General features: G+C 45.8%; 1 protein-coding gene and 1 pseudogene across 12 annotated transcripts in view; both read right to left on the minus strand.

The window, feature by feature from the left end:
- FOXN3 (forkhead box N3) overlaps positions 1-23841 on the minus strand; it is a 460655-nt gene that overhangs the window by 130166 nt on the left and 306648 nt on the right. The gene's annotated exons all lie outside the window — the stretch shown is intronic.
- LOC129526593 (adenylyl cyclase-associated protein 2-like) lies at positions 2520-17365 on the minus strand (annotated as a pseudogene).

A 23841-nucleotide genomic window follows, 5' to 3' on the forward strand; every position in this document is an offset into this window, starting at 1 on the left:
TGCCTGGCTAAGTTTTTTTTTTTTTTTTTTGTAGGACAGGGTCTCACTATGTTGCTCAGGCTGATCCCAAACACCTGCGCTCAAGTGATCTGCCCACTTCAACATAAATAATTTTTGTTAATGTATAAAACAAGAGAGGAGTAGGGAGGGGAGGAGGGAGAGGAGTAGGGAGGGAAGAAGGGAGGGGGAGGAAGAAGAAAGAACAGAGAGATTGAGATGATAAGAAGGACTCTGAAGAAATGAATGAAAGCCTAAAGTGCTTGGGGTGGGAAGAAAGGAAGAATATCTGAATGTCCCCCATGGTCAGCTTTCTGCCAGAATGGTCCACAGCACACAACAAAGCAGAAAGCCCAAACCAACGGGGATGGGGTGGGGGGAGAAAGTGGGTGTAGCAAGACCAGCCCACCCTGATTTAGCACTCTTGGAGGCCAGAGCTTACCCACTACTCTTAAGCAACCGAGCACAGAGTCCTATCATACTCTTAGCGCTGGAGATGGACTGTGATGGCAATCCCTTCGGATGGGTGACATCTACCACCAGACTGCAATTTCCCCAGGAATAAAACAGTCAACGCAGTTGTAACAAAGGGAGAATCACCCCCCACAAAAAATCCTTGAAATTCCATTGTTTTGCCTTATAACTGGGGATTAATCACCAGGAAATAATAGAAAACCAAATGTGACCTACGCCACAATGTAATAGGGGCTCTCTGAGTGAAGGATGTCAGTCGCTGGCATTTGGAACACGGCAATCAGAGCAGGCTGGACAGAGACATGTGTGGGAAGCTTCACAAAATACCACTCACCGTTTGAGAAGCATCACTAAGAGCACAGATGAAAGTTCAGATTCTCGGGGACACTCTTGACACTTTCCTAACCTTCCAAAGAAGCTTGAGTGTCCCGGCAATTAAAAGGGATCTCTGTGGCCACAGGGTCCAATCCAGGGTGAAGTGGAGAGACCGCAGGATTTGGACTCAGAAATTTTGTTTAAAACACAGACTGAAAGTCTTTTAACTTGTCAAAGTCTCAATTCCATGCCTGCAAGCCAGGGGCAAATGATAATATCTAGTGTGTGAGAATAAAATGAGATGATGGGGAAAAAAAAAATGCTTTCTAGACTGCAAAAATCCCAGAGGTGGTTTTTCTTTTAGTTGTTTTTGTTTTTGAGACAGAGTCTTGCTCTGTCGTTCAGGCTGGAGTGCAGTGGTGTGATCTGGGCTCACTTCAACCTCTGCCTCCCGGGTTCAAGCAATTCTCCTGCCTTAGCCTCCCGAGTAGCTGGGATTACAGGCATGCACCACCATGCCTGGCTACTTTTTGTATTTTTAGTAGAGACACAGTTTTGCCATTGGCCAGGCTTGTCTCGAACTCCTGACCTCAAGTGATCCTCCTGCCTTGGCCTCCCAGAATGCTGGGATTACAGGTGTGAGCCACGCCCAGCCCCAGTGGTAGTCTTGATTGCAAGCAAACCCCAGTTCAGAGTCAACTGACACACTCAAGGCCACACAGCAACACTGTGGCCATTGTCAGGTGGGCACCAGCACTTCCTCCTAGACATCCTTAACTCTCCCAACTTGGCCCGTTTTTCCATTCCTGTGACAGATGAGGTAACTGCACTTTTCTCTTCCTTTTTTCTTTAAGGATTCTTTGAGATGCTCTAATTGCAAATATTTCTCAGTCTAAAGTAGCAACAGTTACTAAATATCCAAGAAGCAACTTCACAGATGTCACTTACTCTAAAGAATGCTAAAAAAAAAAAAAAAAGTAACTGTTGGCTCACCCCTGTAACCTCAGCACTTTGGGAGGTCTAGGCAGGAAGATCACTTGAGCCCAGGAGTTTGAGACCAGCCTGGGAAACATTAAAAATAAAACATTTTTTTATTCTACAAAAAATAAACAAAATTAGCCCAGTGTAGTGGCATGTGCCTGTGGTCTCAGCTACTCAGGAGGCTGAGGTGGGTGGATCACTTGAGCCCAGGAGCTCCAAAGCTGCAGAGCCTTGATCACACCACTGCACTCCAGCCTGGGCAACAGAGCAAGACCCTGTCTCAAAAAAAAAAAACAAATAGCTCCATGCAGAATCCTGCAAAGATCCAAAATGGGCACGCGATCAAGAGACAGAAAGAGACCAGGTAGAAACCTACCAAGAGTGGCCCATTTCAGAGGATGACAATTGCTGAGGAGGCATGACTGAAGTGATCAGACCACAACCAGCCAGGCCCACCAACACTATAACTGAGTGTGTGGCAAGATTACTCAGAGGGCAATGCACCAATCAAGATAAGAAATGGAATTGCTCTGTAAACTTAGCCAAATGTTGACACTGGAGACTCAACTGATTTCAAAGGTATCAGCCTGCACATAGTTCTTGTATGCCCAATACCACCAGGACCCATGAGAATCTGACAGGTGGCAGCTGCTCTGGCACCATATCTATTGAGCTATTTTATTTTACTTTTAAACAATTATCATTTTACTTTATTTCAGAGTAAGTTTACAGTTGAAAAATGATGTTTACTATCAACATTATACGAACAAAACTTTTATAGCAAAACCTTGGTATGTGAGCATTAATAATCCAAATACTACACAGATATAGAAAATATTTTAAAAATGGAAATGACATACTCCAAAGGCTGTAATAGGCACTATATATATATATATGCTTGCACTGGGTCCGTAAGCATTATACTATAATTCATTAAATGTCAACCAAGAAGTTGCAGATTTTTCAACACTACGTACTGAAAAGATACAAAGGACTATCATAACTTCTCTTAACATTGAAAAAAACACGGGGCCAGGTGCGGTGGCTCACACCTGTAATCCCAGTTGGGAGGCGCAAGTGGGCGGATCCCTTGAGGCCAGGAGTTCGAGACCAGCCTGACCAACATGGCGAAATCCTGTCTGTACTAAAAATACAAAAATTAGTTGGGCATGATGGTGGGCGCCTATAACCCTAGCTACGCAGGAGGCTTAGGCACAAGAATCGCTTGAACCCAGGAGGCAGAGGTTGCAGTGAGACGAGATCGTGCCACTGTACTCCAGCCTGGGTGACAGAGTGAAATTCTGTCTCAAAAAAAAAAGAAAGAAAAAGAAAAGAAAAGAAAAAGCATGTATTAGCAAGACTACAAAATCAGAGCAGAAAGCCAAACTAACAAATAATTCCTTAGGCTTTAGGAGAAGTAATACATCCATGGCTTTTCTCATGTTCATTTTTGCGACTGGTTAGCAAGTCTGGCAGGCAGAAAAGAAAAAATTAGACTATAATAAAACATTAAAGACACCATTTAGAAGGCATCTGATATTTAACATGTTCAAAATTGGAAAACAGACACTGAGCTTGATTTTTGGGCAACATTGCGAGGTACTACATAGCAAAAGCACTGTTTCCTCCCATCAATCTGTTGACATAAAAATCTCTTATGCAGAAAAGTAAGTTTTCAAATGACACGGTAGAAATACATATAAGATGAATAATTCAAATTTATACTTTTGGTTTTTAGTAACTATAAAGAATATAGGTCTTTCAAGGACAAAGAACCTGAATTTGGTCCTTAATATGAAATGTTCTTACATCTTTTAAAAGCGTGGGCTGAAATACGTACTCCTGCTGACAGCATATCCACACTGCCAAAGGTGAACATGTGCTCACAATAAGAAAAAAACTGTACATTTCTCAGGGCACATTACTACTACATCATATTGAAATTGTCTAAAAGATAAAAATGTACATCTTAGTTTATTTTTCAACAAGCAATTAAACATACGTGGAAAATTGAATCATGCAGTATTTTTACCTATCAGTTACTATGTTTGTGATATGAGGGGAACAGATTTCTTTTTTTTCCCTTTAAATCCATAACGTTCACAAGTCACCACGTGGAACTAAAATCACACGCACACAGGCAAATCATGAAGAAATGTTAAGTATTTCAAAATGCCCACAAAGTCGTGCCAGAAACGATGCTGTGTCTATAGCACAGAATTGTCGGAGGCCAAAACTAAAGTGGAAGGTGCTTCTGCAACTTCCAGTTCTTTACTGCTACTTTTTTATTTGTTTGATGGAGGGACTCAGGTGAGGGGGTTCACTGACCAACTTAGATCCATCCCATGCTGTCTTGAACTGCTCAGGGACAGGAAATTCTCTGTCATTACCACACTGACGAATAAGTATATTCATTTTGGATGATATGATGCTCACAATCTCACAGTCTAATGCATCTTCCCCGAGTTAGGTATGTGTGGCAACCTTCTGTCTTATTAGTGGAAATTGCTGGTACTCTCCCCATTACCTGGATTTGAATGTACTCGGAGTTGGTCACTTCCCCAATGCCCACCACACTGTCAAAGACCAGACCAAACATCTTACAATTTTCCACTGGAATGGAGTTTACTTTCCCTTTCATCGGGAGAGCTGATTTTTCACAATTGAAAATGTAAGCCGCTTGTTTCAGCTCAGTCTGTGAAATCACAAGGTCATTCCTGTCTTCTTGGTACTCTGCTCTCCATTTACTTCCTTCCAACTTGAACACGGGTGCATGTTTCTGGGAAGGATGAGGTTTGGGAGATGTGGGACTTAGAGTGTAGCTTCTGTGGGGAGACATAGTTTGCCCTCCGTGAGCCTGCAGGCTGGGATTCTTACATAGGCCTTCTGGTCATCTGTGATGTGCCAGAGCCCTGGTTCTGCAGGGTTAGGCTTCTCCCTGGTTAAACTGGGCAAATAAAGCTGAGCATGAAGGAGAGGACTTTTCTTTTGTGTCTTCATTCTCAAAAAGTGGAGGGGCCCTGGAGGAGGTGGAGGAGGAGGATGTGGAGAAAGGTCAGGCCCTCAGGAGAGGACAGAAAGCGCTGATGTGGGTGCTGCGGACCTGTTCTGCTCCACGTGAGGCCCGTGGTGTGGTGCTCCTTGACGCATGCTTGAAACTCACTCCAAATGTTCACATATGACCTCACCCAATCCACACGGTGTAAATCATGTTTGTAGCCCTTTAAGACCCTGTTAGTGTAAAAGGTGGCAGCATCACACATCTCGTTGACGTAAGTACCAGAGTTGGGGGACACAGTTATGCAGCCAAGGGCAGGGAGGCTTTTGCTGACATCCGAGAGATGACTAAACATGTTACTCCCTCGGTTTCTCTCTTTGAAGGTTTGGACTTCTGAATCTTTTCTGATTTGGGTTTCAGAAATGCAGCCATGCATTCTCTCGGGGTTGTTGGTCATGAGATGCCATCAGAAGGAAAGCCCCGTAACACCCTTTCTGCACAAGTCTCCATGTCACCAGCAAGGATCCTACTGTTCTTTAAAAACTTGGCCACCATGCTGTTCATCAGCTTATCAAAGGCTTCCACGGAGGGTGCCACACCTCCACAGACACTCTTGCTTACCCCGCCATCCCCAGGGGGCCTGTGGGACTCTGCCGACAGCGACTCCAGGCAGCTGACAGCCCACTCCAGTCTTTCCAGCAGTCTCTGCATGTCTGCCATTCTGCTTTGCTGCCCTGGGGTCCCGTCTTTGGCAATGCAAATCTGTGGCTGGCCACTCATGCTCTCTTCCTGTGGCCCTTATTGTGTTGTTTTAAATATACCGAAGTTTCATCACATTCCCCAAAGCCTGCCATTCAGTTGGGACTTCATTCCTTGAACGTGTTTACGAACTGTGATTGACCTACGGCCGGATTTCTTAACCTCAGCATTACTGACATTCTGGATTGGATAATTCTTGTCCTGGGATGCTACACTGTGGATGGTAAGATGCTCAGCAGTCTTCCTGGCCTCCCACTAGACACCAGTGACACCCACCTCATCAGCTGTGACAACCAAAAATGTTTCCAGTTATTGCTGTGTGTCCACTGGGGAATAAAACTGCTCCCAAATGAGAACCCAGGAACACTGGCCCCAATCTCTCCACTCATCAAGTCCCAAACCTCCCTCTCCATCTTTCGGCAGGCACCGTCACCGCTTTTCTAAACCAAGGACGTACCCTTCCTTCCACCTCCGTTCGCTGGCTCCATTATTTCTGCCTGCGCGTGCATCTTCTTACTTGCCAAAGTAACATCTCTATTACCCTTCTTTTCCTCTGGAATCTTTGCTCCCTCCACTACCCCTTGTCTCTACTCACCTCCCCCTTCCCAGGACTGATGATTTCTTATCTTAACCATCGCCACACATAAACTGGTGTCCAAGTTCTCCTTTTGGCTCCCATTATTCTTTCCTGCACTCACAAATCCCAAGAGCTGGCACCGACAGCCCAGCCTCCACTCCCCCATGTCACCACCACAATCTCTTCCTGCCAGGGGTCACCTGGGTCCCCCAGTTCCCCAGGTGCTATGGTTTGCATGTGTCCCTCCAAAATTCAGGTGTTGCCAAGGTGATAGTGTTAAGAGGTAGGGCCTTTAAGAGGTGATTAGGCCAGGAGGGCTCCTTCCTCACGAATCGGATTAGATGACCATATAAAGGGGCTTAAAGGAGGGAGTCACCCCCCTTTTCTGCCTTCTGCCATGTGAAGACACAGTGCTCCTCTCCTCTGGAGGGTACAGCGTTCAAGGCCCCATTTTGCAAGCAGCCCTCACCAGACAATGAACCTACCACAGCCTTGATCTTGGACTTCCCAGCCTCCAGCATAGCGAGAGATCTATTGTTTGTAAATTACCCAGTTTGTGACAGCAGCACAAACAGACTAAGACGAGGGGTCACTGCCCTTGATGTCACTCCAGCCTCTCTCCCCTCTCCTCCGCGCAACTTCCCACATGCACTCACATGAGAGGCCTCTTTCTGGGTTACACAAACTTCCTATTACTTTTGACAATATCTCTTAAAAATCCTTTCCACCTTTAGCTACAAAACACCCTCCTGGCCTGGGTTCGGCTCCTCCCACTCTTCTTTCCGGACAGTCGGCTAGCTCTCTATCCAGGCTTGGCCCCACCATCAGAGCGTTCCTAGAGTTCTAGCCCTCTCCTCTTTTCTTCTCATGCTCTTTTCCTAGGAGAGTTTGTGGAAAGGTTGGGTTTGCCACTTCCCCACTGCCAGCTGATTCTGTTTCTAGATGCTGGAGGGTATCTCCAGTGGGCTCTGCACAGAGCAGCTTTCAGCTGCCCCTAGCTCCCACATCCGCTCAAACCAGAAGGCAGCTTCCCCCCTCTGCCTTGCTTGCCAGTTCCCAGGGCACGCTCTCCATGCTGCCCAGGGTTTATCAGTGTCTATTCGTTTGCTGGGGCTGCCATAACCAAGTGCCACAGACTGGGGGGTTTAAGCAACAGAAATTCCTCCTCTCACAGTCCTGGAGGGCAGAAGTCCAAGATCAAGGGGTCACAGGGCTGGTTTCTTCAGCAGGCTGTGGGGGAGAATCTGTTCCTGGCCTCCCTCGCAGCTGCTGGTGTTTGCTGGTGTTCTCTGGCTTGCAAGAGCATTGCCCTGCCTTCATCTTTACACAGCATTCCCCCGTGTGTACAGCTGTCTTCAAATCCCCACCTTTTCTAAGGACATCGTCATGTTGAGTCGAGGGTGCACCCCACTCCAGTGTGACCTCATCTTAACTAATGACATCCTGCAAGGACCTTATTGGAAATACGGGCACATTGGAAGTAAGGGCACATTCTGAGGAACTGGGAGTTAGGACATCAACATATGAATGGGGCGGCGGTTGGGGGTGGGGGGAGAGAAGCACAATTCACCCCAGACAGTGGCTATTTCCCTTCCACATGCAGTCTCTCCAGGCTATACCGAGACACACCTGTGGCTGTCTTTTCCTGAATCGCTAATACCTGCTGCTGTGCTTGGAAGCTGGCTGGCACAAATGTCTGTTGAGGGAAGTAAAGTTTATCCTTTAATTCAGCATTCCGCAAAGAACAAAACAGAAGAAAACAACAGACCCAGCCTTTGGTAATCACCTGGCAAATGCTCTAGTTCAAAATTCTGGAGGCTCTGACACCTTCCTCAGCTACGTCCCTGCCTCCAGTCCCCATCGGGGCCCACCCGTTCTTCCCAACGGCTCCTGCACTTTCCTTTCCTTTCTGTTTCTACGCCCAGGCCTGGGGTCAGCTCAAGTTAAGATGTCCTCTCCTGAATCCTAATAGGCCTCCCTGTCTCCAGCCTCTCTCCCCACAGCAGGCCGCCCTGCCTGACACCTCAGCAGCATTCTCAAAGCACAGTATCTTCAGGCACAGTCCCCAGGGCTTGCCAACTTGGAGAGGTGCCCAGAGTGCTATCAGGGGTGGGGGACTGGTATCACCAGAGCTGCCCAATGTCAACAAAGCCTCTCATTTTTCATGTGTCTCATACACCGACTCTCCATGTGCGTCTTCATTCGAAGAGTTTGGTGGCTACAGAAGTGTGAATGTGCCAGAGGCGTCTGAACCACAGCAACTCCATCATGAATAGGGGCTGGGTAAAATGAGGCTGAGACCTACTGGGCTACCTACCCAGATGGTGAAGGCATTCTAAGTCACAGGATGAGACAGGAGGTCGGCACAAGATGCAGGTCACAAAGACCTCGCGGATAAAACAGGTTGCATTAAAGCCAGCTGAAACCCACCGAACCAAGATGGCAATGAGAGGGACCTCTGGTCGTCCTCACTGCTACACTCCCACAGCGCCAGTGACAGTTTACAAATGCCATGCCAACATCAGGAAGTTACCCTATATGGTCTAAAAAGGGGAGGCATGAATAATCCATCCCTTGTTTAGCATATCATCAAGAAATAACCATAAAAATGGGCAGCCAGCAGCCCTCCGGACTGCTCTATATATGAAGTAGCCATCATTTTGTTCCTTTACTTTATTAATAAAGTTGCTTTCACTTTACTCTATGGAATCACCCTGAATTATTTCTTGTTTGAGATCCAAGAGCCTCCTCTTGGAGTCAGGATCGGGACCCCTTTCCTGTAACAAATGCTTACAGGGCAGGGTGAGAGCCAATCGGTGCTGGTACCCCTCAGAAGCCCTCCTGTTCCTTCCCAGCATGTCCTTCCTGCTTTCAATATGCCGCCTGGCACAGGTCTCCAGAACACCTGCACCTGGGAGGCTTCTTGGGCCCATCCAAGCCCAATCTCTCCCTCCGCTGCATGAAATGCCCTAGACCCGTGTTCTCTTCACCTGTTACAGCCTATTCATCCTTTAATGTTCAACTCGAATCCCAGGTACCCAGGACACCTTATCTGGTCACTCTCACCCTACAACCTCTCCCTCTTCTGAATCCTTCTGGCAAATACCTTCTGCGCAGCTCATCTGGGAATTAATTGCACTCTGCAGTGTCTTCCCATTCTATCGCCTTATACCTTTAACCCACAGGTATGTGTGTCTCACCTTACCTTGGCAGACGTCACGTGAGCAGAGGCTAACAGTGACTCCTCTCTTAGAACCTGGCCAGGTTCACAGCACACGGAAGATGGCTGTCATTATTCTAAGTGATTCTGAAAAACAGCGGGAATGCTACCTGCACCTCCCACACAGAATTATCTCAAACACTAAGGATTTTTTTTTTCCTTTTTTTTGAGGCAGGGTCTCACTCTGTCACTCTGTCACCCAGGCTGGAGTGCAGTGGCACAATCGCAGCTCACTGCAGCCTCAAACTTCCAGGCTCAAACAATACTCCCACCTCAGCCTCCTGAGTAGCTGGGACTACAGGTACATGCCACCATGCCTGGCTAATTTTTGCATTTTTTTTTTTTTTGTAGAGACTGGGTCTTGCTATGTTTCCCAGGCTGCTCTTGAACTCCTAGGCTCAAGAGCTCCTGCCTCAGCCTCCCAAAATACTGGGATTACAGGAGTGAGCCACCATACCCAGCCAGGATTTTTAAAACATCTCTTATAAACATAATTAAATCTCTCACAAAGAAACTAGCCTATAGTAACACATCTTCTTCACTATCATCATCTCAAATAAAAACTCAAAAATATTTAAAAATGGAAAGAAAATTATAAATCTCATTAATAGTAAGTAATAGATTAGGTAATTTGGATTCCTCTTTTCTGTGATTTCTTGATTCCTTAGGAACAGATAAATAACTAGATAAATACATGCATATTTTTTATAATATGGGATGCATGTTTTGAGTATATACTGAAAAAACTGCTTAAAACCATGGCTACGATTTTACATGCATACAGCTTATGATACATCTCATGAACAGATGCAAAGGTGTTTATCATTATCTTTGTGCTACACAGTTTCTAATTTTACATATGAAAACCAAGGCATCATTCAGTATAAAGTACATTATTTGCATGATATATTTGCATTTGTAAAACACCCACATTTACTTTTACTGCTTAATGGGCCCTGATTTAAATGGGCCACTCTATATAAATGGAGCACACTGGTTCTCCACTCAATGGTGTTGATAAGAAAACTACTCCTTTTAGATGCAAATGAGCCTACTAATCACAATTAGAATGGTGGAGTTGAGGGAGGCAGAGCAGCTGGGCCAAGAGCTCCCAGTCTAGGAGGGCCAGTTTGGTTCTAGCTTCATCTCTGAAGCAGCAGCTTGGGACTTCCCCAGAGGACATCTGCCCAGGGGCCCCAGGGATAAACTCAACATTTCTCAACCGAGTCTCGCTCTGTCGTCTAGGCTGGAGCGCAATGGCACGATTTCAGCTCCCTGCAACCTCCACCTCCTGGGCTCAAGCGACTCTCCCGCCTCAGCCTCCTGAGTAGCTGGGATTACAGGTGCCTGCCACCATGCCTGGCTAATTTTTGTATTTTTTAATAGAGGCGGGGGTTTGCCATGTTGGTCAGACTGGTCTCGAACTCCTGACCTCAGGTCATCCACCCACCTCGGCCTCCCAAAGTGCTGGGATTACAGATGTGAGCCACCGCACCCAGCCTAAACTCAACGTTTCTGAAGGGGCTGGAGGAGAGGAGAAACAGCTTCAGAATTTGGGCCTGCTGTGCTAGTGTGGATCAATCTATCCATGGCCTTTGTTATCCCAAACCTGTCCAAAGTGCCAGATATTAAGCAATACTTTTCAAACATAAGTGGAATCATAAGGAAGGAGAATAGCATTTGTAAAACTAACAAGAGGAAAGGCAAGTAAAGGGAAAAGCTAAGTAACTATATAAGACATTACCCAGACTAATGCCACAGAGGCGGCGCAAAAGATATCCCCTTAAAATGGTGCAGGCACTCTGAAAAAATAGTATGGCGGTTCCTAAAAAAATTAAACATAGGGGCCGGGCGCGGTGGCTCATGCCTGTAATCCCAACACTTTGGGAAGCCGAGGCGGGCAGATCACGAGGTCAGGAGATCGAGACCATCCTGGCTAACACGGTGAAACCCTCTACTAAAAATACAAAAAAAATTAGCCGGGCGTGGTGGCGGGCGTCTGTAGTCCCAGCTACTCAGGAGGCTGAGGTGAGAGAATGGCGTGAACCTGGCAGGCGGAGCTTGCAGTGAGCTGAGATTGTGCCACTGCACTCCAGCCTGGGCAACAGAGCAAGACTCCGTCTCAAAAAAAAAAAAAATTAAACATAGGAATGCCATAAAATCTAACAGTTCCGATTCTGGATACATACCCAAAACAACTGAAAGCAGGGATTTGAAGAGATACTCGTACACCCATGCTCATAGAAACATTATTCACATCTGGGTGCGATGGCTCACGCCTATAATCCCAGCATTTTGGGAGGCCAAGGCAGGAGAATTGCTTGAGGCTAGGAGTTCGAGACCAGCCAGGGCTACATAGCAAGACCCTGATTCTACAAAAAAAAAATTCTTTTTAAGTCACCGGGTATGGTGGCACACACCTTTAGTCCCAGCTACTTGGGAACCTGAGGCAGGAGGACGGCTTGAGCCCAGGAGTTCAAAGTTACAGTGAGCTATAATCATGCTACTGCACTCTGGCCTGGGTGACAGACAGAGAATATGTCTCTAAAAAAACAAAACAACAAGAAGAAAAGAGAAACATTATTCACAATAGCCAAGAGGTAGAAGCAACCTAACTGTCCCTCGATGGATGCATGGATAGACAAAACAACAGAATAATATTCAGCCTTTAAAAGGAAGGAAACCCTCACATACGTTATAACATGAACCTTGAGGGCATTATGGTAAATGCAATAAGCGAGTCACAAAAAAGACTAACACTGTATGACTCCACTTTTATAAGGTATCTAGAGTCATTAAACTCATAGATAGAAAAAGAATGGTGGTTGCCAGGAACTAGGTGGAGGGGAACGGGGGGAGTGGTTGTTTAATGAGTACAGGGTTTCAGTTTTGGAAGATGAAAAAAATGATGATGGCAGTGCTGGCTGCACAACTGAGTATCTTTAATGCCACTGAACTGTAAACTTTAAAAATGCCTGGATGGCGCCACTGCACTCCAGCCTGGGCGATAGAGGGAGACTCCGTCTATTTAAAAAAAAAAAAAAAAAAAGGCTGGATGGTACATTTTATTTCATGTGTCTTTCACCACAATTTAATAAATAAATAACAGATAGACGACAGACAGACAAACAGACATTTCCTAATGGCTGGCCAGACAGTACATAAGGCAGGTGACACCTCTGCTGCTCCACTGCCAGGCTCTAGAAATAAGGGCTGGTTTCCCCACTCTCTTCTCTCTCACTCATCCATTCACTGAATAAACATGTTTTTACATTGCTATGAGGACGCTGTGACAAAATAACCATCCTGTCCTCCAAGAGGCAGGGACATGGATGGCAAATTAGCTCAAGGATTCTGAGATGTACAGAGGAACCCCTGCAGTTGCCCTTGGATGTCTTGGTTACTACGCCAAGAATAAAACCAGACACTAGAATCTTCTGGACAATGTTCCTCTTGTTGGGTAGAATACACTGACAATCTCTTCTATGAGGCCCATGACCATTCCTTGACCCTCATCTGAATCTTCTCTGAGCCCTAAAAGTGCTGCTGTGGGACTTCAATGCCAACTGTCCTGCCAGTTCTCCAGCTGCTTCCCTGGAAAAACTACAGATCCTCCAAAGGTGACATCCACCTTCTGGGTGCTCACACCCAGTATGTGCTCAATAAGTGCTGTTATTATCACAGCCTAGAAAGTAGCTGATATGGTTTGGCTGTGTCCCTACCCAAATATCACCTTGAACTGTAATAATCCCCAAGTGTCAAGGGTGGGGCCAGGTGGAGAGATTTGAATTATGGGGGCGGTTCCCCCATACTATTCTCAAGGTAGTGAGTAAGTCTCACAAAATCCAATGGTTTTATAAATGGGAGTTCCCCTGCTCAAGCTGTGTTGCCTGCCACCATGTAAGACGTGATTGTGAGGCCTCACCAGCCATGTAGAACTGTGAGTCCATTAAACCTCTTTCCTTTACAAATTATCCAGTCTTGGCTGTCTTTATCAGCAGCATGAGAACAGACTAATACAGCAGCCCTTCAATATCTTCTCTTTGGTGCACTCCTGAGGAGCTGAAACCTGGAGGCTTTTTGCTCTATCCCATGGAATCTCTCCATCTCAGCCTCACTGATCCCCAAATACGGAAGCCAAGTCCCTCAAGGAGCAGCTTGCCTCAGAGATGGAGATGACAGAAGGTGGCCCGGGGATACCTTCTACACCTCCCACTCTGGCCATGCTGACCTCAGAGAGGGACCAGGTGGCCAAGTCTGGACTGGAGGGACTCTGAGACTGAGGAAGCCCAGCCACTCCCTCCTTCCTTTGGCAACAGTTTCACAGAGGTCTTGACAATGGTACAAATGGCACCAGTGCAACAGGTGGAACCAGCTGAGGACTAGACAATGTTAGTATGGCCAGAGTGCTTGATCCAAAGACAGTGGCAAAACCTTATCTAAAATCCCCTCCATCAAGAGCAAACACATGGTGAGTAAAAATATCATTTCAACTTGAACTGAATCACAAGGAAGCAAGAAGGCTGGCCACACTTGCATCTTCTGTCCCAGCACAGCAGCATCATTTTGAGGTGGTGACCAACAACTACACACTGCCCATTATATAATGTGAGTAACACAACTCCCTCATTACTCCATGAACTGATACAACATTCAGCAGAAGTACCTCAATAATAAAGGCAAAAGTCACTATGACCTATTTATCTTTCAGGATTTCAAGCGAGATCAAGAAATGTACTTTTTTTTTTTTGAGATGGAGCCTCGCTCTGTCATCCAGGCTGGAGTGCAATGGCATGATCTTGGCTCATTGCAACCTCTACCTCCCAGATTCAAGTGATTCTCCTGCCTCAGCTTCCCAAGTAGTTGGGATTACAGGCACCCGCCATCATGCCCAGATAATTTTTCTATTTGTGTAGAGACAGGGTTACACTATGCTGGCCAGGTTGGTCTCGAACTCCTGACCTCAGGTGATCCGCCTGCCTCAGCCTCCCAGAGTGATGGGCTTACAGGCGTGAGCCACTGTGCCCGGCCAAGAAATGTATATATTTTAATCCAAGTTTTTGACAGTCTGGCTCCCGGTACTTCCTATGATGCTGAAAACCAGTCACAGACAAGAAAATAACCTATTTGTGGAGAAATTGTGATTTCCCTTGATTATTCATTTCCTCCCTTTGACAGCTAGTCCCATCCCATAGTCCACCACGAAGATGAGAGACATAAACACTGATTTTGGAAAGCTGATGACATAGAAGGGACACCTCGATCTAAATGCTGTATCAGGAAGACCTAATCTGGGCACTCAAATGCTAAAGTTGTATGTAATAGTGCAGATGTTTGTTTATTTGTTTATTTATTTATTTATTTATTTATTTGAGACGGAGTCTCGCTCTGTTGCTCAGGCTGGAGTGCAGTGGCACAATCTCGGCTCACTGCAACCTCCGCCTCCAAGGTTCAAGCGATTCTCTTGCCTCAGCCTTCCACGTAGCTGGGATTATAGGTGCCTGCCCCCATGCCCAGCTAATTTTTTTGCTTTTTTTTAGTAGAGACGGGGTTTCACCATGTTGGCCAGGCTGGTTTCAAACTCCTGACCTCAAGTGATCTGCCTGGCTTGGCCTCACAAAGTGCTAGGATTACAGGCATGAGCCACTGCACCCAGCCTCAGATGCTTATTTTTTATAAAACATTTTTCCTATGGTTTATTACATCTATTTATGGTTGGCTTCAAAGTGACAAAGTGATTTTAAATTTCCAAAATGTAAGACATGCCTATAATCCTACCATTTTGGGAGACTGAGGCAGGAAGACTGCTTGAGCCCAGGAGTTTGAGACCAGCTTGGGTAACATAGGGAGATCCCATCTCTACAAAAGAAAAAAAAAAAAAAATTAGCCAGGTGTGGTGGCATGCACCTGCAGTCCCAGCTACTCAGGAGGCTGAAATGGGAGGATCACTTGAGCCCAGGAACTTGCGGCTGCCATGAGCCATGATCATGCCACTGCACTCCAGACTGCGTGACAGAGTGATACCCCATCTTAAAAAAAAACGTGGTGGGGCTCGGTGGCTCACGCCTGTAATCCCAGCACTTTGGGAGGCCGAGGCAGGCGGATCACGAGGTCAGGAGTTCAAGACCACCCTGGCCATCATGGTGAAAGCCCGTCTCTACTAAATATACAAAAATTACCTGGGCGCAGTGGCAGGCTCCTGTAATCCCAGCTGCTTGGGAGGCTGAGGTAAGAGAATTGCTTGAACCCGGGAGGCAGAGGTTGCAGTGGGCCGAGATCATGCCACTGCACTCCAGCCTGGGCTACAGAGTGAGACTGTCTCAAAATAAAAGAAAAATTCCAAAAAGTAATCTCTTCTGTCTCCCAAGGCAACAAAGTACTGTGATGGGCATCAGCGCCTTAACCATGTCTTTGTCCTGATACTTCCAACTGAGCAGAAAGGTCCGGCCCAACCTCAAAGGTGCCCTGTCTACTCCCTCCTTTCCCGGTGACCTCTGGCCACCTCCCTCACCACCTGTACCAAGCTTTTCCTTGCTTGTGACTCTCTGCTGTTAGCAAACTGTCCCACGTGTCCCTCTCTCAGTCCCTCCCCACATAGTGTAGCTCAGGAAAACCAAAAAGGAAATGGTTGGGAAGGCCAAGTGCATTGGTTTTCTTCCACCATCACATGGGCTGGGGCCGAAGAAACTGATTCTTACACACCTAGTACCTAATACCCATTCGATTCTTCGAGAAAAATTATAGAAACATCTATTCCTCTCCCGGAAGTGAACTGAGGCAAATAATGTTGCTAAACTTCCATGATAGCATTAAATTCAAAGAGAACATAGTTTCAAAAGAGTAATGTCACTTCTTGGTCATAGTTATGTAACTATGAGGGTGTGTCCATCAAGCTTTACAAAATGTGGTAGCACACCATGCCTTCTCAGCACCTTTCTTTCTGGGTGTAAACAGTTACGTATGATTGTGAGGGTTTTGCTTTGTTTTACTTTGTTTTGTTCTGTGCTTCCCTCTTCTTTGAATTCCTATGGCGAATAAAGAGGACCACACAATGGAAGCTTTAAACATAACCCGAAAAACCTTAGCCTCCTGAAACCTTTGGAGGAAACTGACTCACACGCATGGGCTGTGCTTCTTGGTGCTGGGTCATTGGGCTCACCTTTGCAAGTCCCCTGAGCACACACAGGCCACACACCGCTGCCAAGGCTCATGCCTTCCTCGTCAATGCTACCTGGCCTGAAAGCTCCTGAAGGATGTGACTTATCCTCCAAAGCCACTTGCAGAGCCCAGTACCAATCGGGTCTGAGAAGGTATGCTACTTCTCTCCCTTTCATCTGCCCTTCTCTGTCCACCTCCACCCTCTTCAAAGGCATTGTTCAAAGGAGTCACAGGCCACCAAGTTTCAGTACTGTGCTACAGCTTAGCCTTTCCAGGGAGGACACTTTATGTGTAGGGCATTCTTCGCCTGCACTAAACTGCTACCATTTCATATACACAGATTCAGGGACTTTTGCTAGCAATGACTCCACTTTAATTTGTGTATAATCCAGTCAATCGTGTGCTCAAAATGACTCCTGGCTCCCTGTGACCTGTGCCACTTCCAGGTTCTTTAGCACTAAACAATTGGCTCCACTTGCTCCAGCTTCTCCTGCCACCCCTTGTCTTGTAGTTTTTTTCGCTCTGACAATACCAAGTTGCTCATGGTCCCTTGGAGACACCAGAGCGCCTTTGACCTCTGTCATTGCTACTCAGTTGCCCCTGCTTGGAATGTCCCTCACTCCCTTGTTTTCTTTGCAAACTTTTATGCAGTCTTGAAAATACTGCTCCTCCTGTCTTCTTCCTGCCTCCCTCCATGCTGAGAGCAGATCCTATCTGTCTTATGCTGTCTCCTTTCCATGAAACACACGGTATTATAAGTTATTTATTTATGGAGCTAGACTGTGAGCTCTCTGAAGACACTGACTATCTGATTCAGCTCATGTCCCCAGGAGCTGGCATGGAGTAGGTGTTCAACAAACATCTGCTAAAAAAAAAAAAAAAAAAAAAAAAAACTAGCCCTATAAAGTATATAGGGCTGGTATCATGATCCTCATTTTGCAGCTAAGAACACTTAATTCAGAAAGGAAAAGTCACTTAATGAGGGTCGCATGGCTAGTAAGTGACTCATGCTCTCTTCATTGCCATGGTGCTTACATAACTACCTCCTGTTTCCTGCTGTCTCTTGAGTTTGGTGATCTACGGAAAAGAAAAGGAAAACTGAAGAAACAATACAAACACTTCAAAAGTTTAATGGATGTTTCTGAGCATCTATACATCGCCTTCTTTTCAGAACAGACACTGAGGACAGTCCTATAATTCACTATTATCAGTGTATCTACTTTAACTTGGAGCCCAGGCAACCAAGCACTAAATTAACGCTGCCCTGTCTCTGCAAAGGTGATGGGGGACAAGACGCCTTGTAACTTTGAAGAAGAGATTTACACCCCCCTGTGTCTCCCATATAAATGGACTCAAGAGCTGCAGCGGTCCATAAATGATCCTTTCTTTCCACTGTTGATAGTTGAAGGCAGCCGTTTCCAGCTTCTTGCTGGTGATCACTGCTAAAAATAGCTTTGATGCTGTCACATGCAAACTTGAACAGAACCTGAAAGCAGTTCCCCCTTTTAGTTCTGAGCTGGTTCAACTTTAAAAGAGGCAGCTGTTAACACACTCCAGCGTGTTTACATGATGCTGAAGTAGTTCAGCTCGTAGTAAAAATACCACTGAAAAGGGACAGGCTTGGGTTTGCAGCTTCTGCTGACGACATTTCTTCCTGCTGAGCTGGAGCCCGGGAAGGGGCAGTAAGGTTAGCAGGGAAAATCCAAAATGTCCAGTTTGAAGGGGAAAGTGGCTGTGAGCAGAACCGCGGTGAAGACAGGAGAGAGATGTTTGTTGAGATGTGAGATTTCTGACTGGTGGAGGTGGGGGCAGGAGAGGCGGCAAAGATCATATAGAAAAGAGAACTTAGACAACAGAGGGTGCTTTTTAAAAATTCTGTTAAAAATATCTAAGGGCTGTTTTTTTTAGAAATCAAGGAAACAAAGGATGAAATACATTCAACATCTTGGCCATTCATTTGATACCTTATGTTGGTTTGCTGGGCAAATGGATGATTCTGGAGGTGTTCTGAAAACTGGGCCCAAAACTAAGGATAAAGCAGAGTATGGGCTTGGAAACCAGAGAAAACCTGGGCATTCAAGCCGGCTGCTCCTCATCTGGCCCCCATAAAACTTGGCTTAAGCACTGGTGTCTCCCAAACCTTCTGCACAGAGCTGGGAGTTAAGTGAGAAAATACACACCGAAGTGCCTGGTGGAGCGGGGGACCCTGACCCATAATAGACAACATATACCCAGAGGAGAGGAAGCTGACAGTGATCTGGGGACAAATCTGGAATACAGTGTAGTTTCTTAAAAAAAAAAAAAAAGTACCAACCAAATAAATAGTGTTTTTTCTTCCTTCTTAATTCTATGTGGCCAAAGCATGACTCACACTATATTTGCTTATGAAATGAGAATTCATTTTATGAAGTTGTCCTAGAAAACTTACGCTGAGCCCGGCTGATCTGGAGGGGATGAGAGGAAGGCCTGGCCGGCAGCAGGACGGATCACACAGGCCGGGTGCTGGTGTCTGTACCCACTGAGGGCCACTAGGAGATGGGAACTGAGGTCATCGATGGTGAACTCGCAGCTCCTGCTTAAGAACCAGAATCCTGACTTCGGACATTTATGCTGGAGCTTCACATACATTTCAAAACCCATCGTTCAACAAAAACCTCAGATTCGTCTTAAGAGCCCTTGAGAAAAGGACGCCTCTATGACATCACTGTCCTACTCGATGAGTTTCAGTACCATGAGCAGATGACATGTGACCCAAGTACAAAGTGAGCAGGTTCTCTAAACAAGCTATAAATTTGAGCAGCACACTGAGGTTATATTAGCATAGGAATTTATCACTTAAGTTATATGTTTGAACAACAGAACAGACTTAACATACTGCTGTATCTTTAACTATCATTTTTTGTTAACAAGACAAAAGAATTTACAGTTTCTGCCAACTGTTTATTGGCCCCTAATACCGCGATTAGCTGTTGCCAGGCAACCATGAAGCATGCTTCCTCCCAAATCAGGAAGACCCACTGCTAAATCTAGACTAATTATAAAAGGGGACAAATATTTAAAAGCTTTATATTTATGAAGGATTTGGGAGGTGCCCTGATAAGAATGATTCTTATTAAACGGATCTAACTAAATACAATGCATATGTCTGCAGTGCATTGTCACAGGTTTTGTAAAACAATTTAGGAAAACTGAATGTTTCTGCAACTTTCCTAATTTCCCTCAATAGGATACTAAACAAAACCAGGTGTTTATAATTTGTGGAAGCATGTCTTTTGCCTACTTCTCTAAGAATAAGGATGAAAAGCAGCTGAGAGACCTAAGCCTTTTAAAATACATATATATTTGCAAAGAAATTATGAGAACACCACCACCATTTTCACAACCCTTACAGAGCTATGTGCATATAATGCTCAGCAGCTTTCCTCTCAAGTTTCTGCCTTTGTCTGCATTCTCAATTCCCTCTATTTCAAGAGTCACTTAGAATTCTCTGTGTGGAGAAGAGTTTTTCAGTCCCTGAGGTGAGCCTCCTTGCCATCAGCACTAAACTGCTGGTGGCAGGCTCCAACAACCGGAGTTCTAATGTCTAGAGACCCTGCTTCATCCCCAAGAGGGGAGCTGAAGAAACAGAAAAGCTCAACACACACACACACTCACAGACACACAGACGCATGCACACACACACACACATTTTGGTTCTCCTTTTTTTTTTTTTTTGAGACAGAGAGACGGAGTCTTGCTCTGTTGCCCAGGCTGGAGTGCAGTGGCACGATCTCGGTTCACTGCAAGCTCCGCCTCCTGGGTTCACGCTATTCTCCTGCCTCAGCCTCTGAGTAGCTGGGACTACAGGCGCCCACCACCACGCCTGGCTAATTTTTTTGTATTTTTAGTAGAGATGGGGTTTCACTGTGTTAGCCAGGATGGTCTCGATCTCCTGAACTCGTGATCCGCCCACCTCAGTCTTCCAAAGTGCTGGGATTACAGGGGTGAGCCACCGCGCCCGGCCCATTTTGGTTCTCCTTCATATGCAAAGTGGAGTTTTCTCCCCAAAAGACAAAATTCTGATACAAAGTCAGAACTAGGACAGGGGTTGGCAAATTATGAACCAAACTGTACTAGCTGGAAGCTAAGTATGGCTTTGACATTTGGTAATGGTCAGGGAAAAAAGAATCAAAAGAAGAATACTATTTCTTGACAAGTGAAAATTATATGAAATTCAAACTTCAATGCCATAAATAACATTTTATTGGGACACAACACACTCACTTGTTTATGTGTACGTCTATTTTGTGCTAAACAGTTACTACATGACCCTTCATAGAAAAAGTTTGCAGAAGCCTGAAGTGGAAGACAGAGTAGTGACATTTTAATTCTTGAAAAAGAAATTGATTTTGGATTAACTTTAAACGCGACCAAAACAAAGCAAATAGGCCATGTCCCACCCAATGGCCTGAAACCTAGGTTGCTCTGAGTGTGTGTTACTCAGTGACTGTCCTACCAAAATTTCCAGAAAACAGTCCCTGTGGAACGCTAATTTAATTATTATTAAATGTAATAATCATTACTTGGAAGCTTTCTGATTTCACTAACCCAATCCTCTCTCCACCTCCGCACACAAATTCAAAATGTTTTTCTTAGATTGTTTCTCCTCTGTGTTACTAATGGAACAATCTGAGGCACTCATCAGACTGTCTATGTAAATCTACACCTTTTTTTAAGCTGAAATAATTCTGGTTATTAAAAACAAACACGGGTACTGTTTGTAGGTCTGAGAGGAATATGGAATCAATTATATTTTATGTGTAAATAAGGCCGCCCACCAGATAATGCTGGATGGCCGGTGAACTTTGCTAGAAAAGTGCTGATGCAGATGAAAATTTGGACAGGCTCTCGTAAAAGTTGGAAACACCAAAGGTCTCTGCTTTTGCTACCCTCTCTCCCTTCGGTTCTCCATTTACCGAGCCACAGTATTTCTTAAAGCTCATTGGCAGCCTGCACCTCTGCTTATTCTTGGGAGACACGTGTTTTGCATCCTATTACAACCCATAGTTTTTGCATAACCATGGTGAGAGGAACCATCCTTCCCAATCCCAACCTCAACCAAAGCTTAGAAAAAGTGCCATTCTCAACCTTTCAGAATCACTCATAAGTAAATCCTATAGCAGTCTCTGCTAATGCAAATTTCAATGTGTGCCCGATATAGGTAACTTTTGTACACTCTGCACCGACATAAAGAAAAGAACGAAGACCTTCAAGTTTTGTCAGTATTTGCATTTTTGGAAAAAGAGCACGAAAATAACATCAAAATGAAAAATTAGGCCGGGAGCAGTGGCTCACACCTGTAATCCCAGCACTTTGGGAGGCCAAGGTGGGCGGATCATCTGAGGTCAGGAGTTCAAGACCAGCCTGGGCAACATGGTGAAACCCTGTCTCTACCAAAAATACACAATTTAGCCAGGCGTGGTGGCACCTGCCTGTAATCCCAGCTACTCAGGAGGCTGAGGCACGAGAATCATTTGAACCTGGGAGGTGAGGCTTCAGTGAGCAGAGATTGTACCACTGCACTCCACCCTGGGTGCCAGAGTGAGACCCTGTTTCAAAACAAATGAACAAACAGACAAACAAAAAGAAGACAAACGAAAAAATTGTATATTTCTGTCCCTAATCCTGCAGGATGGAATTCGCTCTCCTAAAATGAGCCCGAATCTTCTGGAATTTGTTCGAGATGTCCCGCACCGTTCTGTGCAGATGCACCCACTTGCTGCGGCCACTATGGGTCTCCAGTCTACTCTGAAAATAATCCCACTGTCTTCAGGCTGTACCTGGGGAAAGGTGTCATTCTGTGAATGAAGATACCTGGTGAAGTTGCGGGTCTTTGGGAGCTCCTGGCCCACACTGTCCTTATAACACCTGAACCCACATCCGTGGCCACATGCTACAGGAAGAAGCAGAATCTGGCCCCAGAACTGGACACAAAAGATATGGACACAAAAGATAGGAGTTCAAGTAACCTATGGCCTAGTTGGCCTGGCTCAAAAAGAGAAGCTGAATCATTCAGAGTCCCCAAGACTAGAATTAAACGAATAGATTCTTTAAGGAGGAGGTAGAGAAAGGAGAAGCTGCTAGGAGGCCAGAAAGCAGCTGTGGCCTGAGCAGATGTAACACACTATGAACAAATGGAAGGAGGCAGCAAAGGACAGGTAAGCACAGCAGGGGAGCCTGGTTCCTGCAGAGGCTAATGGAACCCAGGCAGAGGAGGACAGAGGAGCAGGTATCTGAAGCCCCTGGGGACAGCTCTTGCAGCCTGAGGGGTCTCCTGTTCCAGGCACTAGTTCCCTTGAGGCCTGGCCGCATGGTGGTCTGGGGCCTGTGTATGGGATTTCCTTGATGACTATAAAACTGTCTCTTTGTTTGTTTTTTGATTTTTCCTTGTAGTAGTTTAAATGCTCTTTATATTCAGAAATCCAAACTACGATACACCAGGTTTGAGGGTCTCCCTTCAACATCACAGCTTACAGGCCATTCAATCTCTCCAGGGCCTCTCCTCCGTTAAGTGTGATGGCTGGACTTGGCGCACCCTGCAGCCACTTTGGATTAATATTCTAGGACCCCATTTCCAAGCCTCCAGGAGTTATCACGTGCCACCACTTCTCTTTACCCATCGGAACACGAGATTGGGGTTAGGGGAGGTGTGTTCCAGGACTCACCCACAGTCACTCACTGGGCAGGCGCAGAGGGGCACCTGGAAACCAGGTCACCGCTGTTTCCATGACACGGGTGGCCTCTGGTATTAGAATTAAAAATTTATAAACAAGAAAATGGGGGAAGCAGATTTCACAGAAAAGTCTGTGCTTTAAGCAAAGAAAAAGGAATCTGAACACTTCGTTAACTGGGTATAGCTAACCATTGGAGCAACAGCAAAACCAAGGCAGAGGCTGAGGGGGAGATGCACTTTAGCCCAGGGGGGTCTCTGGAGTCTGCTCTCTGCCCTCTGGGTGTGCGTTTTAACCCTTCCACAGCCAGCAAAGGCCCGGCCTCTACAGCGGATTCCCACAGGGGTGCGACGGAACCATTTTCTGGTTTAATGCTGAAATGGCAGGCTTGAGCCTCACCTCACTCAGTAAAAAGAATCTCACTTAGTAATGAAAACCCAATTAAGCTCTGCCAAGAGTGACCGATGGCGTTGGCTTCCTGGGGCTCTCAGTCTGCAGTCACAGACCTACCTGAAAGAGGAGTTTCCACTGCCTTAAGTCACCAAGACTGGGCAAGCCCAGATCTCTAAAAACAGGTCTGTATCTAAGCCTGACAGTATGAACTCTTCTCTGTGTGAAAATAGAATGTCGCTAAGTGCCATCCTACCCATGC

This window comes from Gorilla gorilla, chromosome 15, assembly GCF_029281585.2.
Source record: "Gorilla gorilla gorilla isolate KB3781 chromosome 15, NHGRI_mGorGor1-v2.1_pri, whole genome shotgun sequence".
In the NCBI taxonomy this organism is placed as follows: domain Eukaryota; kingdom Metazoa; phylum Chordata; class Mammalia; order Primates; family Hominidae; genus Gorilla; species Gorilla gorilla.